Raw genomic sequence first — 26,821 nt, 5'->3', positions numbered from 1 at the left:
TCCCCATGGACCTACAAGGTATTAATGTGATGGAATGTTTAGAAAGTCAAGCAGCTTGGCTCAATTTTTCAAACTAGTGAAGTTCTCTGTTGGAATTACTGCTATGGTCTCATTTCCAACAGAGTATATATAGTCCGTTACCATCCACAGCATGAAAAAAGACTTAGGGAAAGGAGAGAGAGAAACAAAGTGTGAAGCCTGCATCACTTCAATATCTGTGTGTGTGTGTCCGGAGCAGGCAATGTCTAGTGAGAAAGGACTAGGGAAAGAGTATGTTAAATAACTAGATTAAAAAGTCTCCTTCCAAGAGGTTCCATGAGTGGATAAAAGAAGGGAAACCCTTTCCCATTAACTGGAATACTGGGAAAATTCTCCTCTACTCTCAGCACTGTTAATATCAATTAAGTGATAGTGAAGACCCTTTAATTTTTTAAAAGGTACTTAATAGTACTTTCAGTTGAGTTTGAGAGATGAATAAAAACAAAACAAACCTTGTGATCTCAAAGTCATATTCATTAATGCTCCTCACTTTGGTCAAGATAGGTGCCTGGGAAGGACACTGGCTTGTCAACTCTTAACAGAGGTGTGTGACAACAGCATCTTACATTCTATGGCGCTGGCAGCTTAGTAAGTATGGTCACATTTAGAAAAAAAGTAATTTATCCACTTTAATTGGAGGCTAATTACTTTACAATATTGTGGTAGTTTTTGCCATACATTGATATGAATCAGCCACAGGTGTACATGTGTCCCCTGGTCCCAAACGCCCCTCCCACCTCCCTCCCCATCCCATCCCTCTGGGTTGTCCCAGTGCACCGGCTTTGAGTGCCCTGTTTCATGCATCGAACTTGGACTGGTCATCTATTTCACAGTATGGTCACATTTATGACGTTTTGGACCCTAGGAGAGTCAGAAGCCAGACATTTGAAGCCCAGTTTAATAGATAAAGAAATGGACTCAAGTTAAATATATTTATTTCTATAAAACTGCTAATTAGTGATTGAGCCCCTTCATAAATGTCATTTCATTCTTACACCAGCCCCATAAGAGAAGGGCTCTTCTCTTTCATTACGGGTGAGGATTTCTTCAAATCGAAGTAATTAGGTTCTTTCCAAAATATCACAGAATTTATCAAATAGTGACACTAGATTAATCAGCCATTAGAGCACCAACACTATTATTTAATCACAGTGAAGGGTCAGTTGCTCAGTCATGTCTGACTCTTTGCGACCCCATAGACTGTAGCCCACCAGGCTCCTCCGTCCATGGAATTCTCCAGGCAAGAATACTGGAGTGGGTTGCCATTCCCTTCTCCAGCACAATCTTCCTGACCCAGGGATCGAACCCAGGTCTCTCACACTGCAGGCAGATTCTTTACTGTCTGAGCCACCAGGGAAGCCCCTCTTTAATCATACTCCTTTATTAATTTGACAACCTATGTATAAGAGCACCTACTATGCATCAAACACTATTCTGGGTACTTCAGATATATCAGCATTGTGATGTTTACATGCTCAAAACAGAGATAAATGAGTGACTTTACAATTCTGTGTGTGTGCACACACTTACTGAGTCTCTGTGGAAACAACTGATTTGAAGTGATTTTACCAGGACTTAACATCACAACTCGGAGAAGGTGATGGCACCCCACTCCAGCACTCTTGCCTGGAAAATCCCATGGATGGAGGAGCCTGGTGGGCTGCAGTCCATGGGGTCGCTAGGAGTCAGACACGACTGAGCGACTTCACTTTCACTTCTCACTTTCATGCACTGGAAAAGGAAATGGCAACCCACTCCAGTGTTCTTGCCTGGAGAATCCCAGGGACAGGGGAGGCTGGTGGGCTGCTGTCTATGGGGTCGCACAGAGTCGGACACGACTGAAGCGACTTAGCAGCAGCAGCAGCAACGTCACAACAGGAAATAGCTTCTGTGTTTTCAGCAAGCACTGTTTAAGTGATTCAGTAGCCATTGCCAAGATTCTTCCACACTATTTAGACAGAATCCAGTGACTACACCTCAAAAGAACCCCCCCTGGGGTCTTAACTGCTAAACATAATTTCTCAACCCACAGTCTTGGTTTCAGACCCCATTGTCGGAGAAAGGATAAACTAGTAATATTGGTAAGGATACTGGTACTAAATAATATCTATATTTTGTTTATGGTTCAAAGAATCTGATGATCCCATTCTAAATTAGAAAGTAAAATGTTTATATTTTGTTTAAGAATAAGTTGTGTCATGTAGAAGTGATTAGTTACAAGGTTTTGTGCAATTCAGCCATCCCAATTCAGGAATTTGGAGAGTGCTATACTACCATTCAAATATTTTCTTTCTCTCAGCCCTTTTTTTTTTTTTTATGTTAATTGATTTGCTCCATGAAATGCCCTGTAAAGTGGCCAGATGTTGTAAGAGAGCCTTGATAGTATGGGAATTCAGCAGGAGACTCCAGCAGCATAAAATGATCCTCAAGTTTCTCCGGCTCTCAATTTAGCAAAAACAAAGGCTCCCACTTTAAGTGGGATTAGAAACAATCTCCTGGATTTCACTGATAGTGTCTAAAGAAAAGAAAAATTTCTCGCTACTCCCACCACTCAACACAACAAACAGGATTTGTAAACACAGAAGATACTATCCTGGATTAGTAGCCAGGAGACCTTGGTTCATTCTTGACCCTGCTGTTGTCCAGCTGTGTGACCTTGGACAAAGCATACAGTCTCTGTGTCTCACATTTTCATTGATTAAAATGGACACTGAACACAGCTGTGCTTCCCTTATATATGAACAAAGCACTATGGGGAGTCAGGGGAGCAAGTAAATCCCCCAGGAGAAGTCAAAGAAGGCTTCAGAGACGAGATGACATTCAGTCTAGTTTTGGAAACAGGAAAGTTTTGCCAGCTGAAAAAGACAGGGACAGGACTCTGGGATAGGAGGAGATGTGGTGATTGCATAGTCACAACCAAGAGCTATTTGCAGAGAAAATCACAAAAGGGAATAGAGAGCTGGTGTATTCAGCGGTCAGGGAAAAGCAGGGAATAAGCACAGGGGTGCATAGGCAAGGCTGCGACATCAGCTCCATTCGAAATTCAGGACCTCTGTGTGTCTCATTAATTTTAGATTTTATCCAGAAGGTAACCAGAAGACAACAGGAATTTTTGTTTGATCACTACTGCTTTTCAGGACAAGAAAATTTTTTTTAACCTAGGAAGATAACTCTGTTGACTGTATGCAGGATGCACTAGAAGAGAAAGTAAATGATGGGGAAGAAGCCAATTAGGAAGTTACACCAGGCAAGATATAAGGGTCTGAACTTAAAACCTAGCAGATTCCAATGGCTGAATTGAAAGCCTGGAAGAGGATTCTAAGGAGGATTAACAAGACTTTGTGACTAGAGAAGAGAAAGAGAAATCAAGAGGCTGTGACAGCTCTAATATGAGAGGCTCTCGACTTTGCTCGGAGAAGGCAATGGCACCCACTCCAGTACTCTTGCCTGGAAAATCCCATGGACGGAGGAGCCTGGTGGGCTGCAGTCCATGTGGTCGCGAAGAGTCAGACATGACTGAGCGACTTCCCTTTCACTTTTCACTTTCATGCATTGGAGAAGGAAATGGCAACCCACTCCAGTGTTCTTGCCTGGAGAATCCCAGGGACAGGGGAACCTGACGGGCTGCCATCTATGGGGTCGCACAGAGTCAGACACGAATGAAACGACTTAGCAGCAGCAGCAGCAGCAGCAGACTTGGCTCTCCACATCCATAGGCTCTGCATCCATGGATTCAACCAACTGTGGAACCTGTGGATGCAGAGAACCCACTGCACTGAATCACTTTATATACGGGACTTGAGCATCCACAGATTTTGGTATCCACAAGGGTCCTGGAACCAATACCCTGCAGATATCAAGGGACTGCCATATAGTGATTACACATAGACAGAGGCTCTCAAACTTGAGCATGCATCAGAATCACCTAGAGGGCTTATGAAAACATCGATTTCTAGACTCCAGTTCTCAATGTTTCAACCCAGTAACAAGGACTCAGATCTGCCGCTACTCTGGGGAACACAATTTGAGAAGCATGGATGTAGGATTTCAGGGCGTGAAGAGTTAAAGAGGAAGGCAGCTGTCAGGTTAATTTCCAAGCTCAGTTTGTTTGAGGAACCTATGGAACATGTTATATGTTTGTTGTCTAAATACCCCATCAGAGGTAAGCTCTACGAGACCAGGAGTGTTGTCTGGTTCATGCCTGTACCACCAGTGCCTAGCATAATGTCTGGAGGAGAAAAGAAAGATTTGCTAAATGAATTAAAGAAAAACCAATCCAGGTAAGACCAGAAAGCAACTTGAAATATGGGTCCATGTTTGTCCAGAAGTCACATCTGTTCATATGGATTGGAATATATAGATGGCCATTCCTTTCTCGAAGGGATCTTCCTGAGCCAGGGATCATATCCAGGTCTCCTCCATTGCAGGCAGATTCTTCACTGTTGAGCCACCAGGGAAGCCCATATAGATTGAAAGATGATTGCAAATAAGGCAGTTAGACCACCAGAGTTGACATTTTTCAAATCCTTAGTCTTGCAAAATTAGGTACAAAGTTCCACTGAGTTCATAAACTTTGAAGGTAAGTGCCAACAAAAGGTTGAAGATGCAATCCATGTTTAGGCTCTCTTTCAGTTTGAGCCATAGGAGTACAACCTGCAAAGCTGAAAACTACTTGTTCCTAAAATGATGGAAACAAATACTAAAGGGGTATCCATGAGGACTATCAAAGGAAGAATCTCTATACTTAGAGGGAAAGACTAGATGGTCTGTCAACCCCCTTCTAACTCTAATAGATATGATTCTATGACCTGAGTAGGGAGCAATGATGGATTCGTGTCAACTTGAGATGAAGAACATAGTAGTTGGATGCAGTGGTACAGCCAATGAAAATTTATCTCAGAGTGGGAAGGACAAGCATAATGAAAATACAAGAGCTAAGATACTGGAGGGAGAAAGAAACATGTGAGTCAGGGCATGGTGAAGTGCCAGCCATGTTAGAAAGGGGAGATGGACCGTTTCAGGTTTGAGTCAAGTCCATGCTACACACAGCCTGATGAGCCTGTATACAGAGCAACATCAACCCCTCCATCTTCTCTGCCTTATTGTTCAGAAGTTAATAAGACTGTTGTGAGAGAATAAGCTCTTGTTTAGCAAAATATCCTAGAACATCCTTGTACTGAAAAGTCACAATTTCTGAGCATTAAGAAAAGACACTTATATTCTAACTCTGGCACTTACTGTTCACACCAGATTATTTTTAGAAAGAAAACATATAAGTCAGGCAACATTTCACTGAGAAGTAAATTCTTTTATCAGTAAAGGAAATTTGTGGCCTGATAGTGATAGAACATGGCCCTCTCAAAGTTAGAATATGCTTTTACCTCTGCTACTGGTTTAGAAATGCTTTAGAAATACACAAAGGATTAAAAAAAAAAAAAAATAGGAGTGCAGTGCCTCGGGGAGTACCGCTAGTTTAAATAACACATGAAAAGTATTTATGAGCCCTTTTTTATGAGGTGGTCAAAGAAAAGACCATCCAGCATGTAACATAAGACTGGCTGAAGAAGAAAGCATTTCCAAACCACATTGGAGAGTTAAGCATGAATGGAATTTTATTTCAGTCTCTATTGCTTATTTAAATGAATGGTGTTTTCAGATGGGGGCTAAATGATAATGCAGATCAAGGTGAGGCTTGCCAGGAAGAAAATATACTAGTCCATTATTCCAGGAATGTTAGTAGGTAATGCTGGAGTCCTCTGAAATATATGGGTTTAGCAAAAGGAGGTTTCTGGAAGGGGTAAGTGGTTATAATATGCCCAAGTCCATTTTGAATTCTGTGTACAGAGCGTTTTGCTAGAGTCAGGGCTTTGGAATGACTCCACATTCAGCAAACATGGCTAGGGTGTCTCCAGTCAACTGTGCTAGGCACTGCACACACGCAACCGCAGCATGGGGTGACAGCCACAGTTGGCTCCAAACAGACTGTTCTCCATTTACTCCGTTGTTGCAATGGTCCTCTCTAAAGAGTGCTTGCCTGTAGCTTTATTCCTCCTGAGTGGTAGTGGGCCTGAGCTAATCTGCTCACTGTCTCCTTCCTGGGCCTCTGTGTGACAAAGAGCATGCCCTGGTGTGTGACAGCTGGCAAAGGTTATGGGTGGTGGATGCAGCCTTGGGACAGAACAAAGATAACTGGCCCCTAGAGGCATTCAATGGAGATCCTTGGCCTCATTAATTCCCTGTCTTCTAATGAGCAGCTGTCCTGTGAGCTGTATCAATAACAAATTGTAATGGTAAAATGTTCCCTCAGGCCACCCATTGATTGAGTTCCATAGCTGTGTCAAGAGCACTGTTGTGTTCATCCCCTCAATGAATGCTAAGTGCTCCTGGCCACTCACTCACTCATCCCACGAACACCGACTGGGCGCCATCTGCATCCTAGGCACTCTGCTGAGTTGTCACCTAACTTCATGATCTTCCAACAAATTCCTTTTGGATTTTACAAACGTCATGTGGAGTACTAAATCTGCAGCTGGTGTTTCCACATGTGAAAACAAAACTGTTTAAAAGTTTAAAATGGAATCCATCCGATCATCAACATCCTTCCTCCTCAGAAAGCCCACATTTCAAGTTCAGCAGCATCAAGCAAGGTCCACGTCTTATAACTACACTTAGGAGATCAAACCAGTCAATCATAAAGGAATAATCCTTCCAATGAATATTCAGTCAGGGTTGACTGAATATTCATTGGAAGGACTGATGCTAAAGCTCTAATACTTTAGCCACCTGATGCGAAGAGCCGACTCATTGGAAAAGACCCTGATGCTGGGAAAGATTGAGGGCAGGAGAAGAGGGTGGCAGAGGATGAGAGGGTTAGACAGCATCACTGACTCAATGGACATGAACTTGAGCAACCTCCAGAGATAGTGGAGGATAGCAAAGCCTGGCGTGCTGCAGTCTGTGGGGTTGCAAAGTGTCAGATATGACCAAGTGACTGAACAACAACATTTAATAGTTGGCATCGTTGAATGAAACTTAGAAAAAGAACTACAATATTAGGCAAGTTGTGAATCTATACAACAGCTTTAAACTATTTTACAAGGTGAGGGGAAAAATTAGACGATAGGAAATTCAATTTTCAGGTGTGTATACTCAGTTTCTAAGTCATGTCCAACTCTTTGTGACCTGATGGAGCCCACCAGGCTCTTCTGTCCATGGGATTTCCCAGGCAAGAATACCAGAGTGGGCTGCCATTTCCGTCTCCATCAGTTTCCAGGAAATTCAGTCAAATCATTCAATCATTTTTTCAGTCTCTTTTACAGAACCAGACCAATTTTGCTACAAATTTCCCTTTAAACATTCACTTTTTTCATTCCTTGATCATCTTTCTTACTCTCGAAATCTGGGTTTGTGGTGGATTGAAGATGATGGAAATGATGGGTGCAAACCAGGGAGCCTGACAGTCCCATTTAGAAGGGACGTTGGCTAGTGTGCACTGTAGCCTGGCACATATCACCCCACTTCCTTGGTGCCCATCTTCTACTTCCCTTTCTTTCTAACCTCCTTGCCAGATGGAATAGTAGTTTACCAGCAGGAGAGAATCCCTCCCGTGACTACCTCTATGAGAGACCCCTGGGTGTAGAACCAGTCTCTACTCATATAGCAGTTGTCAAGCCCATCCCTGGGTAACTGATCACTTCTTCATCTTGTGGTGGGGACCACCCTCTGGGAGGTAAAGGGAAAAGCTTAATTCACTTCTATTAAGAGTTAATCCATCTTTACTGTACAGCAGAAACTAGCACAACATTGTAAAGCAATAATATTCCAAATTTTTAAAAAATGCATTCCAGTATACACTGCTGCTGCTGCTAAGTCGCTTCAGTCGTGTCCAACTCTGCGTGACCCCATAGACGACAGCCCACCAGGCTTCCCCATCCCTTGGATTCTCCAGGCAAGAACACTGGAGTGGGTTGCCATTTCCTTCTCCAATGCGTGAACGTGAAAAGTGAAAGTGAAGTCACTCAGTCATGTCCAGCTCTTCACGAACCCACGGACTGCAGCCTACCAGGCTCCTCCATCCATGGGATTTTCTAGGCAAGAGTACTGGAGTGGGGGTGCCATCGCCTTCTCTGCCAATATACATTAGGTGCAGACAAATACTGTTTGATTCCACTTATATGAGGTACCTAGAATAGTCGAATTCATAGAGTCAGAAAGTACATTGGTAGATGCCAGGAGCTGGAAGATGGGGGGTGGGGGGTGGGAAAGGGGACTGAGGCCTAAAGTGTTTAACTGGGGCAGAATTCCAGTTTAGGGAGGTAAAAAATTCGTGAGATGGATGTCAGGGAGAATTGCACAACAATGTGAATGTCCTTAGCGCCATTGAACTGTGCAGTTAAATACGATTAAAATAGTATGTTTTATATTATGTGACTTTTACCACAATTAAAAAAAAGGGATTTAATCCACAAATCCTCACTTCTCACTCTAGCAAAGTGATTTTTAAAATATATCCTGTCTTACTAAATACAGAGCAAATAAAAACAGAATGCTGCCTCCATTTTTTTTTTTTTTTTTTAAATTCCAGTCTTTGCCATAACTGGTGGAGGCTGGAGTCTTACTCTTCTGGACAGGGATTCACTCCAAAGTTTACCAGCATGATGCCATGTGGTGGAAAGGGTTTCAAAATGATGATGGATTTCCAGCCATATTCAAAAGGCAAGAATTTATGATCCTTTTTTTTTTCTTTGAATAATCTCTCTTACAGTTCAGCAAAGAAAACTGGCCACAACCCTCTATTTGTTTGCTTTCTTCTCCCTTCTAAAATAAACAGCACAGTACCTCAAGTGTATCTGACTAATTGGAAGTCATTTTATTGATTTTATGCTCAAATTCTTCTTTTTCTTTCCCAGAGGCAGGCATAATTTTAGTTTTAAAATGAAAAGATATAACAGCTTAGTCAGGATACAGCCCCAGTTTCTCTAAGAATCTTTTGGATTATCTAACGGTAACTTACTTTGTTTAGAGTGTTCCAGCAGCTTAAAAGCCATAAGCATTCAATTCTACCAGTGTTTTCCCAAGAAGCCACTTCAGTGCACCCTCACGGGGAGGTGGGAGAAAATTATTCATAAAGCAAAGCTTCCAGCAACATCAATAAAGTGATCATTGTAACCAGGAAGATCACATGTTATTTGTCTTGGCTCTCTCAACAACTAAGTCTAAAGCAATATTTTTTAATAGGTAGTTTTTCTATTTATGGATATTCCATAATCAAGAACAGAGTTGTGATTCTCTTAGTCATTGCTAAGCTATGGCACAGATATTGTGCTATGACCTGACTATTAAATGCCAGGACCCCACAAGGTGCTGGGATATCTCAGTTCCACAGATGGCATGCTTCCTGTGGCATCTAGGGACCTCTGTGATCGCAAGGATTGTAGCCCACCAGGCTCCTCTGTCTATGGGATTCTCCAGGCAAGAATACTGGAGTGGGTTGCCAATCCCTTCTCCAGGGAATCTATCTGACCCAGGGATTGAACCTGGGTCTCCAAATTACAGGTGAATTCTTTACAGCTTGAGCCACCAGGGAAGCCCCTCTGAAAATAGAACCACCTCTAACCACACTCAGCAAAGGATTAATCAAGACTCTTCTCTGCCTGGGGCATCATGACTGCCAGTTTATGAGATGCTACAATAGTCTGTGGACTTCTCTGGAATGTAACTGGAAAGAGTCGTTGAGTTCTTAACTCATTCATTTACTCAACAATGCACTCACTTTGGATGAGGCACTGTTCTAGATCCTAGAACCATTCCTCTTACAGAAGTTATACCCCACATCTTTAAATTTCTATGCATTTTATTGAGATCATCTTCCATAGACTGAATAAAGGTTGCCATATGTGAAAAGACTTTGGGTTTTCTAGAGCCAGCAGTCACCATCTTGTACTAATTCTAGTAGTGATATCTGTTGGGATTTGTGAGGAAGGGAGACATGGGGAAGGAAGCTGTCCCTTGGTTTCTGAGACACATGGAAGTACACTCATGTGCTGTTTGTTGCAAATACCAGATTTGGTCCAGCCGTGCAGAGCCACTGGAGGGCTTCACCATGGATAAGGCATTAGTTTGGATAAGACACTCTCTCTATGTGGCCTTCAAACACTCCTACTCACAACCTGCCCCCCAAAACGCAGACATCTACACCAGCATTGTGACACACGGCAGGAAGCGGTGACAAAGGCAACAGAGCATTTATCATGCTGGTTACATTTGCAAATATCTCAACAAATAATGGGGAACTTGGGGCTGATGGGATGTGATTTCAGTTAAATTTCATCTATTATCATCCTGGGGAAAATGAAGAGTAATGTAAGAAGCCCTGATTCATAGAGACATGGGCTTCCCTTTGGCTCAGATGGCAAAGCATCTGCCTACAAGGCGGGAGGCCTGGGTTTAATCCCTGGGTAGGGAAGATCCCCTAGAGAAGGGATTTTTCCCATTGCCTGGAGAATTCCATGGACAGAGGAGCCTGCTGGGCTACAGTCCATGTGGCTGCAAAGAGTCAGACAAGACTGAGCGACTTAACAGTTGGGGGTTTTTTTTGGTAGTCAGAATGCCCCGAGTTCTGGTTCTAACTATACTGCTTGCCATCTGAGTGAGCCAAGAATGCTTCTTAATCTCCCAGACTTTATTCCCCCATCTGGGACATGAAGATTATACTGCCCATGCCCTGGTGCTCTTCAGAGGATTAAGATAAATGGTCCAGCATCTTGTCCAATACAAAAAAGGGACTAAACAGTGTTAGAAATCTGCCCCTTTATCACTTCATGCAGCAAAAGTTCTGCCTTCATATATGATGGGGAAGAAACACAACCTATTTAGATCAGAGTTCTGTAACTTACAGAAAGAAAATCTCCATATACCCATTCAAACTATTTGTTTACTCTATCGATTGGTCACATTCTCTGCAAAAGGTACCGTCTCAGGAACAATTGTCATCAAGCTCTTTATTATTATAGCCATTTAATCCCAGATCTGCATGGTTTTTAGGTGAAGTCTTGAGTCAACTGCTTACCAAGAAAATCTGGAGAAGAAAAGATCTTTTTTTACACTTCCGAAGTATGTCCAATTTGTTTTGAAAAGGCAGGATTCCAATCTCACAGTCAGAAAATGTGGTGTTTGGGGTGGCAGTTATAATACTGTGACTATATTTCTCAAACCATAAATTGACATGTGGTCTGACAAGCATAAAGTGTACTTCTGGAGACAGTGGGATAGAATATTTGAAATCAGAACTGGAAAATTTGGGACATATGAAGGCTATAAATAGTGGGCAGAGATTGGGCTGGTTCCAGCAGAGACTCAATTCCTACTAAGAACCACATAATTAGCCAGTCCCCATTTGTTATACATATAAATACTAGTACATAAGAGAGGCAATTTAAACCAGAATGATAAACAAGCCATGCCTCTGCCAGAGGGCTGCCTGGCACACACATTCCCTGTTCCCAGAGCTCCGTGAAGCCCTGGATGGGGTTGGGGGGGGGGGGAAGGGGGGCTGTCCCTGGGGAACTGACAATAAAGCTGGGAAAAAAAATGCTGAGACCCAAACACACCCACACAGCACGACATGTTCATTCACATCACGTGGTCATCCTCGCTGACCCTTCATCCTACAGATGATGGCAGAATGATCTCACACTGGCAGTTTTTGGATAACCATGCCTCTTCCCAGTGGGAGAATCTACTTTCTGCCCAGACCTATTAGGAAATTACTCCCTGTACTAGACTGGCAAAACAATGTTGGGATTAGAGTAAACAGAGAGTTAGGGCAAAGGGCATATTTGAAGGAAGTTCCACCTCTTTATTGGGCTTCCCAGGTGGCACAGTAGTAAAGAATCCGCCTGCCAATGTAGGACACTCAAGAGATGCAGGTTCAATTCCTGGGTCCAGAAGATGCCCTGGAGGAGGAAGTGGCAACCCTCTCCAGTATTCTTGCTTGGGAAATTCCATGGACAAAGGAGCCTGGCAGGCTACCAACCATGGGGTCACAAAAAGTTGGACATGATTGAGCCACTAACACACACACAGACACGCTTCTTTATTACTTTCACATGGCTTATTAGGAATAAGGTATGGCACTGCTCTGCAAAATATAAGGACCCCAATATAAGACATTGCTCCAGTAGAGGAAAATGGATAGGATGTGGAGGACATGAATGTATCAAGTTCATGATAGGAATAGTCCACTTGATGAGCTTGACTTGAAGCTGCCATGTGATGCCAGACACATGGCTAAGCATACAACCTCTCTTAATCCCAGCAGATCCTGTTATCTCACCTTTTACAGGGAAGGACATTGGGGCACAGGTTCATACAACTTTAAGATTTTTTTTTTTAATGTGGACCATGTTTAAGGTCTTCATTGAATTTGTTACAATATTGTTTCTATTTTATGTTTTGGTGTTTTGGCTTCAAGGCATGGAGAACCTTAGCTCCCCAAGCAGGGATCAAACCCCCACCCCCTGCATTTTAAGAGGAACTCAACCACTGGATGACCAGGGAAGTCCCTCACACAACTTCTAATAAACTGTGCAGTCTTCAACTGAATTCAGGTCTTCAAATTCCATGACTCCCAACCTAACACCATAGCAAGAGCAAATATATTTCAGGAAGGACCAGAACAGAAACTGGCCTCCCCACCTTCTGGTTCTCCACAGCAAAAGCATCAGAATCACTAAGGAACATTTTGAAAATATAGGCTTGGGTCCTGCCCTGGAATTTCTGATTCAGAGGGCCTGTGTCTCCGTATTTTGAGGCATACCACACCAAATTGGTGATTCTCATACATACCTCCTATTAGGGACTTCTTGACAAGCCAGCTGTATCTGGCTCAATTTTTGCTAATTTCTTAGCAAGAAGGGATTAGAAATCAATATTTAATATTACTATTAAACATTTATTATCTGTGCAATACAAATCTACCTCTGATGAACATGTAGTTAAGTAATGGCTTATGTGTTGTGTTTAGTCACTAAGTCGCGTTCAACTCTTTGACGCCCTGAGGACTGTAGCCTGCCAGGCTCCTCTGGTCCATAGGATTTCCCAATACTGGAGTGAGTTGCCATTTCCTTCTCCAGGGGATCTTCCTGACCCGGGGATCTAATCTGTGTCTCCTGCATCGGCAGGTGGATTCTTTACCACCGAGCCACCTGGGAAGCCCTAGATTCATGATGATGGTTCAGACATAGTCTAACTGCCCCTCAGTATCTTACATTCAGTTAATGTCTACTCTGGATGCCATTCTTTACCACTAGCCCCAGCTGTGACGCTCCTCTGGGTGATATTCTTAACTACTGCAGTAAGCCAAAGTCAGATGAAGCCAAAACTAGGTTAAAGAGGGCTCCTTACAGACTGCTCTGAGGATGCCAAGTTATGAAGCACTAGGAGCCGCAGCAGCCGACGGTATACGTGTAGCAGAGCCAACACAACGTGAGTGACTTTTGGTCAATGGAATACGCCAATTTAAAAAGTATGGAACACACACTTGGACTGAAAACAAAAATTCCCAAACACTAATCTCTGCAAAGTACTCAAATTAGGAAGGCAGAAAGGATGAAGAAAAGAGATCGGTTCATTTCCAAAGTAGTCATTTGAAATTTTTTGGTGCTGCAACCAAGGAGATGGGTATGAAAAAGAAATTGGATCAAAATATCCAAGTCTATATTTCTGTATAACCCAAGTCTCTGAGGTTAGCCATTGTTTACATCTGCAATAGGAGAACAGAGTTAAACACGTAACACTGGTCTTTTGGCTTGATGACAGAAAAGAACATGATGCCAAGGGCAATTTATATTCCTGACATATACATGCTACTCAGTGCCTTAGGTCAAAGATTTGACCCTAATGCCTTGATTTCTCAATCTGAAAATATGGGTAGAGAGCAAGAAGGGGGCTCCTAGTAGATGAGAGACACCACATTTGTACTATACTTATGCTCTAATTGCAAACTACCCACAGTTATGTACATTCTGTTTTATGTGCTTTATAAGAGTCAGATGTGGAATTCCCTGTTGGTAGTGGTTGTTTTAACTCTCTAGAAACTTGAAGGGAAGTTAGAACTAAAAAGAAACGAAAGAAATAAGACTTAAGAATTAAATGCTTTGAATATTTTCCTCCCTAATTTTCTTTGTAGAGAAATGGAAGACAGACTAGCATCAGCGGGGTGCTTTCAAGTGAATCATAATCAAATGTGCGTGCAAAACCATTGGTGAAGTCTAGATGTGCAATTAAATGCCTAATTATGCTCAGAGAGCCCCTGCATTCTTTACTCCCTCACTGCACCCTCAGGAAAACACACAGTGGCCTTCTGTCTTGAGTACGGGTTCTTTAAAGTGTTTAAATGGCATGCAAGTACAACTGTGTGCCCAATTAGGGGTGCAATTGCTGGGTCAAAGCATGAAACACAGTCTATTCCCTGCCACTCTGGGTTAGCTCTCCAGACCTTTAGAGCCATGTTCCTCAGCTCCTTTGGCATCCCAGGGCTCAGTGAGAATACTGGATGGTGCTTTATCCTTTGTCAGTTTTAGAGATGGTACCAGGGAGAAAAAGTCAAACTCTGATGCTTCCACCAAAGGCTTTGATTTATTTCCTCAACTAAGAGATGGAAAGTTATCCTCAGATAATGCCCTGTTGCGTAGGGTGAGTAATGAGGAAAGAGAGATAGGGACCTCCTTTAATTCGCTCTCTCCATCCCTCAGTACTAATTGTGGTTAGGCCCCTGTTCAGCTTATTGAAGAAAGATTAGGGATCATCAAAATATATTCACTACTAGGGACTCAGAGTGGGCTTCCCAGGTAGCTCAGATGGTAAAGAGTCTACCTGCAATGCAGGAGACCCCGGTTTGATTCCTGGACCAGGAAGATTCCCTAGAGAAGGGTATGGCAACCCACCCCAGTACTCTTGCCTGGAGAATCCCTATGGACAGAGGAGCCTTCTGGGCTACAATCCATGGGGTCGCAAAGAGTCAGATATGACTGAGCGACAAAGCACGGCACAGAACAGAGACCCAGAGCACATGCTCTGAAAAGGTCATGTAGGAAGGATTTAGAATTTTCTTTCATTTGGAAGTCACAGATAAATCTTTTTCATTAAAAAATCTGACATTTGTTGGACACCCACGTCCCCAGGTCCAGCTGCCTTCCACAGATTTTTTAAAATTAATTAAGTTATTTACAATATTGTGGTGGTTTTCACCATACACTGACATGAATCAAGTCATAGTGGAAGGAATGCACTGCATGGGAAAAGCCAGAGTCAGAGGTTAGACAGCCTTACACCTTAGGACAGCTAAGAAGAGGATCCCAGGGGTGGAGAAGAGGTGGGGAGGGCCTACACATGGCAGGTGGGTGTGTGTGGAGGGTTCTGGGGAGCAGGCAGGGTGAGGAGAGTTGGTGTCAAAACAATCCGTAAGTCAGAGGAGAGGTGTTTCAGAGGCAGAGGAACTTCAAACTCTAGGGAGATCATCAGGAGAGCAGGATTTGAGTCCCAGAGGAAGAGGTAAATATAAGGAAGCAACAAGTAATCCAAAGCAAAACCAGAGCAAGAAGCCAGAGAACTCAGTGTTGGACTAACCAGAATATAAGGTCAAGATTTGGTCATACGATATGAGAGAAGTCCAAGAGCATCAGGACTTTTACTTTAAAAATGTTGGTTTCCCAGGTGGCACTAGTGAAAGAACTCGCCTGTCAATGAACGAGATGTAAGAGACACGGGTTCAATCCCTGGGTCAGGAAGATCCCCTGGAGGAGGGTATGACAATCCACTCCAGTATCTCTGCCTGGAGACTCCCATGGACAGAGGAGCCTGGTGGGCTACAGTCCACGGAGTCACAAAGAGTCGGACATGACTGAAGTGACTGAACACACACCCACACACCATATAGCACAGAGAACTCGATACTCGGTAATGATCCATATGGGAAAAGAATCTAAAAGAGTTGATATATATATATAACTGACTCACTTTGCTGTACACCTGAAACTAACACAACATTCCAAATCAGCCACAGTCCAATAAAAACTTTAAAATAAAAATCGACGCAACACCTACTATGTGTTGGGTGTTGAAGGCAGACGTCAGTATTGACAATACAATGGTAAAACCACAAATAGAAATAATGGTTAGAAACAGACCTAACAAAAGCCTTGGGATACTGAATATGCAGTTGTGGACTCAGGAGATTTTTTAGCTCCCTTTGCTGTTTGCAAATTCTGGGATAACATGTGAGTGGTTTCTGCTACAGGAATCCCAGTGCTGTTAGAGCAGAGCTGCAGCGGACAAGTCAGGACCCCAACTTAGTGGGACATGTTTATGATTCTTCCTTCTTATTTGTCCAAGCTGCTGCTTTTCTGTATCCTCAGTCTTCTTTAAAAAAAAAAAAAAAAAAAAAAAAAAGGGAAGAAAAAAAAACGCACACCCTGTCTTAACATGCCTCACCTCCTTCCTACTTGGCTTAAGAACAAAAATTCCAGCTGTTGATATTTCATGCCTCATCATGAAACAGGGCTGACCTCTCACTGGCAAAGGGGTCCCTGTTGTCTGGTGGGCTCACAAAGCCTGTCCCACAAACCCCCTTCTTGTTTTTGTCAAAAGAGGTTCGTGTGACTGAGTCATGAAAAAAAAAACACAAAACTCAGTTCAAGTGTTATAAGCCGGTTCCAGACTCAAAGAGAAATGCAGTGGCCAAGGCACATGAACCATAAAGGTGCCTTTATACAGTAAATCTAAACAATTACTCACCAAAAATATGCAACCCCAATGAGCAGTACTCAGAAAGGGGGAAGCGGCAGGCTGCATAGCAGCTTGGTGGTATAGAAGTCAACAAAGTACTAAGGTAAACTTTTTGAGAGGATCAATTTGGTCATGGTTACTGGTTATTAGTGGATCTGACATATTCATAGGATCTTTCTCTGGCTCTAAACACCAAATCAGGACAGTGATATGGCTTCCATTGACTTAGAGAACACAGCCAGAGAAGCGCACAGCTGAAGCTTCATTAGCAGAAAGCAAGGCAGGGTGCTAAGGTGGAAGCACAGGATGCATGGAAGTCAGAATCATCTGGAACCAGGCTCTGCCTTGAAGCTTTACCCTGCTTTACTGTAAACATCTCACGGGTTTAAAAGGACTGAGAAAATATCTGAGTGTACCTTGATACATGATGACACAGAAGCTTCCTGGGCAGATTCTTGGTCACCCACAGGCAGCCCACAGCGCTGGCCCCACCCCTGACACATCCAGGGCTCCACGTCAGGCCCCTCCCTTCAGGCACTCAGTCTCTCTCTGCTGCATCTCAGTGGCTTCCTGCTGATCTCCCCACTTGCAGGATTTCCTCTTCTTCACAGACATATGCGCTAGAGAAAGCTCCTCAAAACCACACTCACACCACCCTCTCGCCCAACAACCTCAACAATGCATCTCTAATAATATAATAATGGTAGCTTCTATTTATGGACTGCTGGGCTTGTGCATTGCCTCGGTTATTGTCATTCTCACAGTGATAATATTAGGCAGGAGGTAATCCCTCCATCTGTTCCACAAAGAAGCAGGAACAAAATCCTCACTCAAGTCATCAGTGAGGAAACTGAAGATCAGAGAGCTTGAGGCATCCTCCCCAAATGCCTTGTAAGAACTTACCTTACAATTCACATGCAGGTGTATCCAGTAGGAAGGCTGGGGTTCTCTCTACTCTCCTAGACTACCCTAGCGGGGAAAAAAATGCAAACTCTCTACCTGGCATTCAAGGCCTTACGGAGTCTGAACCTAGATGGCTCCAGTTGAACTTTCTCTGCCCATATTCTTTATTTTGGTCCAAACAAATTACACCCAGGGCCCTAGAAATGCCCAGCTTCACAATACTGTCTGGGACTTCTATTCTGGTCCTGCTTCTCAGGATGCTTCCTTCCATGTAAATTCTACCCACCAGTTCCAGGAATGAACTGTTAAAAAGCTGTCTCTGCCACCACACCTTTCCTTGTAAGCATACCTGCAGCACAAACACATCAGCTAGAAGAGACTTCTCCTTCCTCGGATCCCACCAGCAGACTTGTGAGACTCTCGCATGACTCGTGTTGTGAATGGTCATACACAAGCTCAGAAGTCAGAAGGCCCAAGGTTTAATTCTTCACTTTTTCACTTACCACTTAAACTCTAGGACCTCTGCCTCCCTGTGCCATGGGATTGTTTTCAGGAGTTAGTTATAAAACAAATGGAAAAGTGCTCAGCACAGTCTGACAAGGAGCAAATGTCTATAATTATTATTATTACAGTGATTTGTATCCACACATTATTCTGTCTTCTGAGCATAAGTTTCTTGAGGAGGGGGAACTACCGTACTCAGTCTTCTATCCCCACTGTGATTAGTGGCACATGATAATATTTGACAATGAATGACAAATCTGATGGAGTTTCCAATCTAATTTCAAAACCCATTAGGTTATAACTGGTCCCAAAGCTCTACACAATGAAATTGCATCAAGAATTTAATGGGCAAATACCTATATACTTCTGAGTTATTGTTCTGAAGAACTTAGATGAGTGAGGTCCAGGGTCTATAATGCTACAGTCAGAGTTAAAGGAGAGAAAAAACACTCAAAACACATCTCCCATCCCTTGTGCACAGATGAAGGAGCACTCACAAGGCTTGGGGAGAACAACAGGGGTAGCAGAAGCATCATCATAGCAGGTAGTAGGAATAGCAGCCAGCATTTACCAAGTACTTCAGGAGGTACCAGACAATAGTTTAAATGCTTCCTGTGGGTTAACCCATTGAATCCTCATAACAACCCATGTGAGGTAGCTTCTATTCTTTCCCCATATTTAGATGAGAAAACTGAGTCTGAGAAAAATTAATTTCTAAGGTCTCACAGGAAGTGATGGAACAGGGATTTGAACCAGAGCCCAAGTGTTCTATACGTTGTGACAAACAGTGGCAGTCTCAATGCTGTGCTGTCCCCACACACCTTACCGGTGGGTAAGGATGCCAGTCCAGCCAGATCTCAGAAAAGGTTCCTGTCCCTGACCCACCAGTCACCACACTAAAGGGGCTGCCTCCTTTAAGAGATCCAGATGCCATCAGAAGGGGTGGAATGAGAATACTGACATGAGAGGACACTAAGCAGACTAAGATGACTGAGTGAAATGACCCAGGTGGATGGAACTTCAGAGTACAGGTCAAGGACCTTGTGAGGACCTCAGAGAGCAAGCTCACAGTGTGTAAGGAGGCAGATACAAGCTGAGGCCAAAGGATCAAGGGAAGCAGCCTTGCTCCTGGATGAGTTCCTTCAGGAAAACAAATATAAACACATTGATGACCATGTGTTAGAATCCCATATTGTTTTAGGCTCGCCTAGCCACAGTTGGGGCTCTGGAGCCCCTTGATGCTGAGGAGTTAATATTGAAATTGCTGCTTAAGCTAGTTAAACATAATGAGGGCTCTTCCTAATGAAAACCATGAGAAAAAAAAAAAATGGGCCCACATAAACGCAGCCCAGGATGGCTGTGACCATTCATCAGTATCACTCTCACATAAATCACCATTCCTGAAGGAACGGAGGCAGCCATACTCTGGGGCATGAAGCTAATCAATCTCAGAAGAAGGAACTTTGCAAACCCTTCTTACAGTCGCCGTAGCCTGGACCACGATGAACCCCTGCTCTGTTTCATTAGATATGTGAAAAGTGGACCTTCTTCTACAGGGTAACCTGTGCGCCGGTGTAGGGCCAGTAGTGCCTGGCAGGCATCTCAAGTCCACAAAAGACAGCACTGGACTGACCATTTCACTAACTTAGACCAACTCCTGGACAAGCATTCTTTCATCCAGTTGGCCCAAGAACATGGATTTTCAACAGGGACAATAAAGGGGGCAAAACTGGTTCTTGGAGGGTGAAATAAAACCTTACTATCTTTTTAAATAAAGCACAGATATACATAAGATAAATAAACAGATATGTAATATATCCATCCTGATAAAATTCCATGATGGAGGGGGGAGCAATGAGGGGAAAAAAATGCACCTCTTTGTGGGAGAGGAACAAGAATGAATCCAGTTTTTAAACACTAAGAGAGGCACAAGAAAATTGGAAAAGGTTGCTGATGGGAGAAATACGAAGACAGAAGAGACAATATTCCCCCATCTTCAGTCTTTGCCAAAATCCACCCACAGTCTCTAAGGATGTAGCTAGAGCCTACATCCAGGTTCTTCTTTGGTATAGCTTGGTCCAACCAGCCATCAACAAATAACATAATGAAGGGATCCCACTTGTAGGAATGAGGTCAAACCTAAAGGTGAGCTGTGCTCTGCAGTTTAGGAAAACATAAGAAGACCTCAGGAGAAAAAAAACCTGATAACACCTTGATCTTGGGCTTCTATCTTCAAGAACTGTGGGAAAAGTTGATTTCTGTTGTTTAAGCCACACTGTTGTTCTTCAGTCGCTAAGTCATGTCTGACTTTTTGTGACCCCATGAACTGCAGCACACCAGGATTCCCTGTCCTTTACTATCTCCTGGAGTTTGCTCAAACTCATATTCATTGACTTAGTGATGCCATCCAACAATCTCATCCTCTGTCACCCCCTTCACCTCATGCCCTCAATCTTGCCCAGCAATTAGAGTCTTTTCCAATGAGTCTAGTCTATGGTGTTTCGTTACTATGATACACATGGCTGGTATTACTTCACCACTAAGGCTCACTCACACCAGATTCTCCTGGGCACAGGAGAACAATTTCCCCAAGTCTAACCAATTACTTGGAAGCAGAAGTGACATCACATTTCTGGGCCAAAGCATTACATTGCCGGGTCAGGATATTCTATTAACTCTCTTCCATGCCACAGTGATCAAAGAACATAAGGAGATGGAGGTACCAGGAAAAGGAAGTAGCCCAGAATCCCAAACCACTACTTCCCTGGAGAACTGGATCTGCAGAGGACTTTGTGTGAAAGAGAAATAAGTTTGTTCTGTTATGCCACTGAAATTTTTAATGTTATTTTTCACACAGCATGATTCAGCCTATTTTTACTGATATACCCACCCTACATATGTTTGGGAGAATGTTTCCTGGTGGTACTGGGGTGTCTCCTCATGGGCCGCCTGTGAAATGAGATGTCTTCCCTCTAACAAAGTCATGAGGAAAGAAACTGACAATGAAGAGTTCAAACAAAGGGGGTGATCCATGTGGAGCCTCAACACATCAGAGACAAAGGGTAAGAATCTGTCAAAGTTTCTCTACACTTGTCTAGTCAAGTTGGATGAGAATTCTGAGGGAGTGAGCAGTCAAGGGCCAAAAAAAGGGGTGTGTGTGTGCTATTCTGGCATAAGTCAGAGCAGGCTTACGGGTTCTATAGTGGCCTTAAGGAAATGTCCTTCAAGGTTTATTAACGCATATATGTGGAATCTAAAGCAATGGTATAGATGATCTTATTAACAAACAAATAGAGACACAGACACAGAGAACAAACATATGGACACCAATGGGGGGAAGAGGGAGGTGGGATGAATTAGGAGATTGGGATTGACATATATACACTATTGATGCCATGTGTAAAATAGATAATGAGTGTTAGTCGGTCTGTCATGTCCAACTCTTTGAGACCCCCTGGACTGTAGCCTACCAGGCTCCTCTGTCCACAGCATTCTCCAGGCAAGAACACTGGAGTGGGTTGCCATTTCCTTCTCCAGGGGATGAGAGCTCAATGAGAACCCACTCTATAGCAGAAGAAACCCTACTCAGTGCTCTGTGGTGACCTAAATGGGAAGGAAATACAAAAGAGAGGTGATAGATGTATGACTGATTCACTTTGCTGTACAACAGAAACTAGTTTAGTAAACTAAACTACTCCAATAAAAATTAGTTTTAAAATAAACACCTTCTCTGGTTTCCTTCTCACCAGGAAGGTGCTTTGATTCTTGAAGTTTGATTTCCTGGTCAACAAGAATAATCGTTCCCACAAAAATATATAGCATCATCTAACACTGTAAATCCAGAGAAGGAAATGGCGCTTTACCATCTGAGCCACCAGGGAAGAAATAAGAACAAGGAAATGGCAACCCACTCCAAAATTTTTGCCTTGGAAATCCCATGGACAGAGGAGCCTGGCGGGCTACAGTCCAGTCGCAAAGAGTCGGACACAACTGACTAAGCAAGCAAGCAACACTGTAAATAGATTCCCCAGTACATTTCAATTAAGTGTATTAAGTGTATTAAGCTAGCAGAATTCTGACAAACACCTCAAGACTTTATTGCACCAATGGGTACCAATGATCCATGCTCCAAACTTCCATGAACTCCATGTAGACTGAGTCATTGGTATAACCCAGCTTTATGACCCAAAGTATGAGAGGATGATGCCCTCAACTTGTTGGTAGATTCCATTAAACCTATCTTCTTTTCACTTATGCATTTTAGCTCATTGCTCAATCCCTTTAGCTCTCTTCTCAACATCATGATGAATTTATCTTTTGCTCTTGACACTTCATTTCTGTCTCATGTGGAAACTCAGCAAGGTATGTGCAAGTTGCGTCCTATAAAAAGGCTGCGCAGGCCAAGTGGTTGGAAGAGACACCCGATTTCTGAGCAGGGTTCCACTTGTCAGGCCATGTGAATTGCATGTACTCACATCAATGGCCAGACTGAGGCCTTATCCAAGCTGGTCGGCCCAGAGCGGGGATTTTTCTATAATTTGCACAAAGGTCCTTGTGAGCTGGAGGTGGCCATGTCCCGAGTCATACACCCCTTTCCAAAGCCTGACTTTTCTCTCAGGGTCACATTCACACTGTTGCTCACATACTTCAAAGCAGAAGGTCCCTGTAGCGGGGCTGCCCCATCACCGCTGGCTCAGGCATCACCTCTGTGAGTGGATTTACCTCGGCTTCTGATGGACAGATGCTGTACCCACATCATTGTTTAATTCTGTGGTTCTCAGCAGCACCACCCAAAGGGGCAATTGGCAACTTTTTGAGTTCTCACAATAATTAGAAGCACCACTATCTTTAGTGAGCAAGGGTAATGGATGCTGGCCATCGAGTGGGTGTGGGGTGGTCCTGCACAGAGAAAAACCGTCCCTCATCCGGTGTGATTTTCAAATGCCCCCCACCCTCAACTTCATGGAGATGATAAACTTTCAGACATTCATGCAAATATTAGCTAAATGCATGCCATGTGCTTCCCCCTCATTCAGTGGATCTGGGTGGATGAAATTCTCTGCTCTCTGGAGCTTGTAAAAACCTGTGAGCCTGGAACTTAACCCAATGTTACATAAAACAGAAAGTACTTTTGCACTGTCTTAAGATCTCATTATGTTTCCTGAAATGCAACCGCCATGCAAATCGAGGGAAAATTGTAATTAATTTTGTTCTGAAGTCTACCAAGAATTGTTCACTGTATCAGAAAACCACATCACCAATTGCGTCACTCTTCAGGACAACCAAACCACCGGTATAATTTGTCTTTCTAGTTCACACTTACAGCTATACCAATGACAGGGTCCCTGACTAGGCAAACAGCTGACTCCTTAAGGAACATTTAGCATAAAACCATACCCATACCAGGGAAGTAGCACATACTTCCCTGGTGGCTCAGATGGTGAAGAATCCATCTGCAATGCAAGAGACCCAGGTTCAATCCTTGGGTCAGAAAGATCCCCTGGAGAAGGAAATGGCAACCCACTCCAATATTCTTGCCTGGAGAATTCCATGGACAGAGAACCATGGAGGGCTATAGACCATAGGGTCACAAAGAGTCAGATATGAGCAAGTGACTAACACTTTTACTTTTTCACTGTACTTTATACCCAAACATTCAGAAATAGGTGTTATTTTATTGTATATTGCTTTCCTTTAGTTTCAGTTACATTATAGTTGGGGTATTATTAATATATTATTGTTTTTTAATATGTGTGTTGTTGGTTATATTATCAATGAATCTCATTTCAAGATGTCAAATGTGATGTACAAATCTGTGCCTTTTACAGAGGGGGGCACTGCATCTAATAAGTTGAAAATCAGTTCCTTAACCATTGAAGTATTCAGCCCCACGGTTTCCAGTGAAGAGCCTCTTCCTCAACAATTTTCTAGAAAGCCTTTTGAGAGCAAGTACTCGCTCGTATTCCCCTTTTTCAAAACTCAAGAGTCCCCTTCAGTCTAATGAATTTGAGGAATACCTCTTCAAGGAACTATATCCAGTGAAAATCTCGACACATAGGGCAGAAAAGCCCATGTGGTTATTTATAGTGAAATGAATGGGAAAAAAATGAATTCCATACAACTAGTAACTTTAATGTTAAGATTCTGAAAATCTCACATTCCTTAATTCAATGAATTATTCACAAAAATATATATAGTCATCACTGACTAGTCATTGGTTAAAGTAAAGGGCACAAGCTAACTCCTAAGCTGTTTGGGAAGATACGTGTATCTAATACAAACACATGATAAACAACAATCTTCTCCTTGATGTCATGACTCTACAGAGAGTAAATGTCATGGAGGACATGAAACAGGATCCAGGACAGCCAGATTGGGGAGGAGAGCAGCAGCTGACAGGGAAGGCGTCTAAGCCATCCCATACGGAGAACCAAGGGTGTGGGCTGCCAGTCCCACCAGTGCCACTTAACTGGCTTGTCTGGCTGTGCCTGAGTTTCTTTTCCTCTGTTCCAGTCACAGGCCAATCAGAGAAGCAGAACCAGTAGGAAGTATGTATCAAGAGATCTATTACAAGACATTAGTTTACATGATTATGGGACCTGGCTAGGAAAATCTGAAATCCATAGGGAAAAACATCAGGAAGGCTACCTGAAAGTGCTGGGCACGGGCTATATCACTGTCCATAGGCAAAATTCTTCTTCACAGAGGCCTCATCTGTGCTCGTAAGATTCAACTGACTGAATCAGGCCCACCTGGACTGTCTAGGACAATCTCCCTCAAGAAACAGGATGGGGAACACATGTATACCTGTGGCGGATTCATTTTGATATTTGGCAAAACTAATACAGTTATGTAAAGTTTAAAAATAAAATAAAATAAAATAAAAGAAAGTCAACTGATTACAGACTTTAATCACATCTACAAAACACCTTTGGAAAAGACTCTGATGCTGGGAGGGATTGGGGGCAGGAGGAGAAGGGGACGACAGAGGATGAGATGGCTGGATGGCATCACTGACTCGATGGACGTGAGTCTGAGTGAACTCCGGGAGTTGGTGATGGGCAGGGAGGCCTGGCGTGCTGCGATTCATGGGGTCACAAAGAGTCAGACATGACTGAGCGACTGAACTGAACTGAACAAAACACTTTCACAGTAACACCCAGATCAGTATTTGACTGACTAATGGTGTGACAGCCTAACTAAGTTGAGTCCTTCAAAAGCCCACAGAAGTCCACCCCTTGTCAACTTTGCACCCAACACCCATCTCTTAAAAATCACAATCTCCAAATAAAAGGAATAACAAAGTCATAACTCTACATACCACAATGCAGCTATCCTTCATACAACTGAAAACACACCAACCTCTTCCCCACAAGAGAAGGCCAGGTTCTTGGGGAATGTTTCTATTTCACCTTTGATGTCCTGTTACTGAAATACTATAAAGTTCATCATTATTAATAACTTTTACATTAAATGATAAGGGGAGAAGAGAAAAAACAAAAATATTTAATATGTATATAAATATCTGAGCAACAAAAGACAAATACAGCTAATAATATTCTCAACTTCAAAATGAGGATGACAGACCTATTTCACAAAGCTGCTCAAGGAATTCAGTGATGCGATATGTTATAAGCACTGTATTCTAAATATCATCATCATCAGTATTACTACTAGACAGGCACCTATAATGGTTTTAGGGTGAAAACTGTGACTCAGAAGAACACAACAGTAAGTCTAATGTAGGACTGAAAGGGAATTAAGAAATGGCTGTTTCTGGGGCGAAAAAAAAAAGAAAAAAAAGCCAAAAAACCAACAACAGAAATAAAATCATAGTGAAACATACCAATTTGTTGGATGAAAAAACTAAACACTGAAAATATCTAAATTATTTTCATAGTGCAGGCAGAGAAACAAACTTTCTCTTAGGGAGCAAAACTGTCTTTTGATAAGCAAAATACCTAAATAACATCTTTAGCTGGAAACAGTGCAGCTTTTTCTTCCTCTCCCATCATTCCCCTGAACTAGCCCACACAGAGGGACCTCTGGATTACAATCAAGGAGAGAAGGGAATGTCTATGATTCCCCTATGAAGACTTCAAGAATCTGGAGGACCAAAGATAGCAAAAGAGACAGACATAGACAGACAGAGATACAGAGCCTCTGATGGAGGGAGACAGAAGCCAGGAAAGAAATGCAGGCTCCTGGGGTTGGTACAGCTGTGCATAAGAAGACAGGCAAAGAGGTGTTATGGGGCTTTCACTGTACTTATAAGATCCTCAAAATCTTTTCTAAAAATTAGTTTATTTTATGGAAATTATAATTCAGTATGTTACACTATGACTTCCCTGGTGTCTCAGATGGTAAAGCACCTTCCTACAATGCAGGAGACCCGGGTTTAATCCCTTGGTCGGGAAGATCTCCTGGAAAAGGAAATGGCAACCCACTCCAGTATTCTTGCTTGGAAAATCCCATGGATGGAGGAGCCTGGTGTGCTACAGTCCAAGGGGTCGCAAAGAGTTGGACACAACTGAGTGACTTCACTTCACTTCATGCTACACTAAAGTCTTTGACTGTGTGGATCACAACA

Source organism: Bubalus kerabau, chromosome 14 (assembly GCF_029407905.1).
Source record: "Bubalus kerabau isolate K-KA32 ecotype Philippines breed swamp buffalo chromosome 14, PCC_UOA_SB_1v2, whole genome shotgun sequence".
Taxonomy (NCBI): Eukaryota; Metazoa; Chordata; class Mammalia; order Artiodactyla; family Bovidae; genus Bubalus; species Bubalus kerabau.
Note: the sequence above shows the minus strand (reverse complement) of the source record.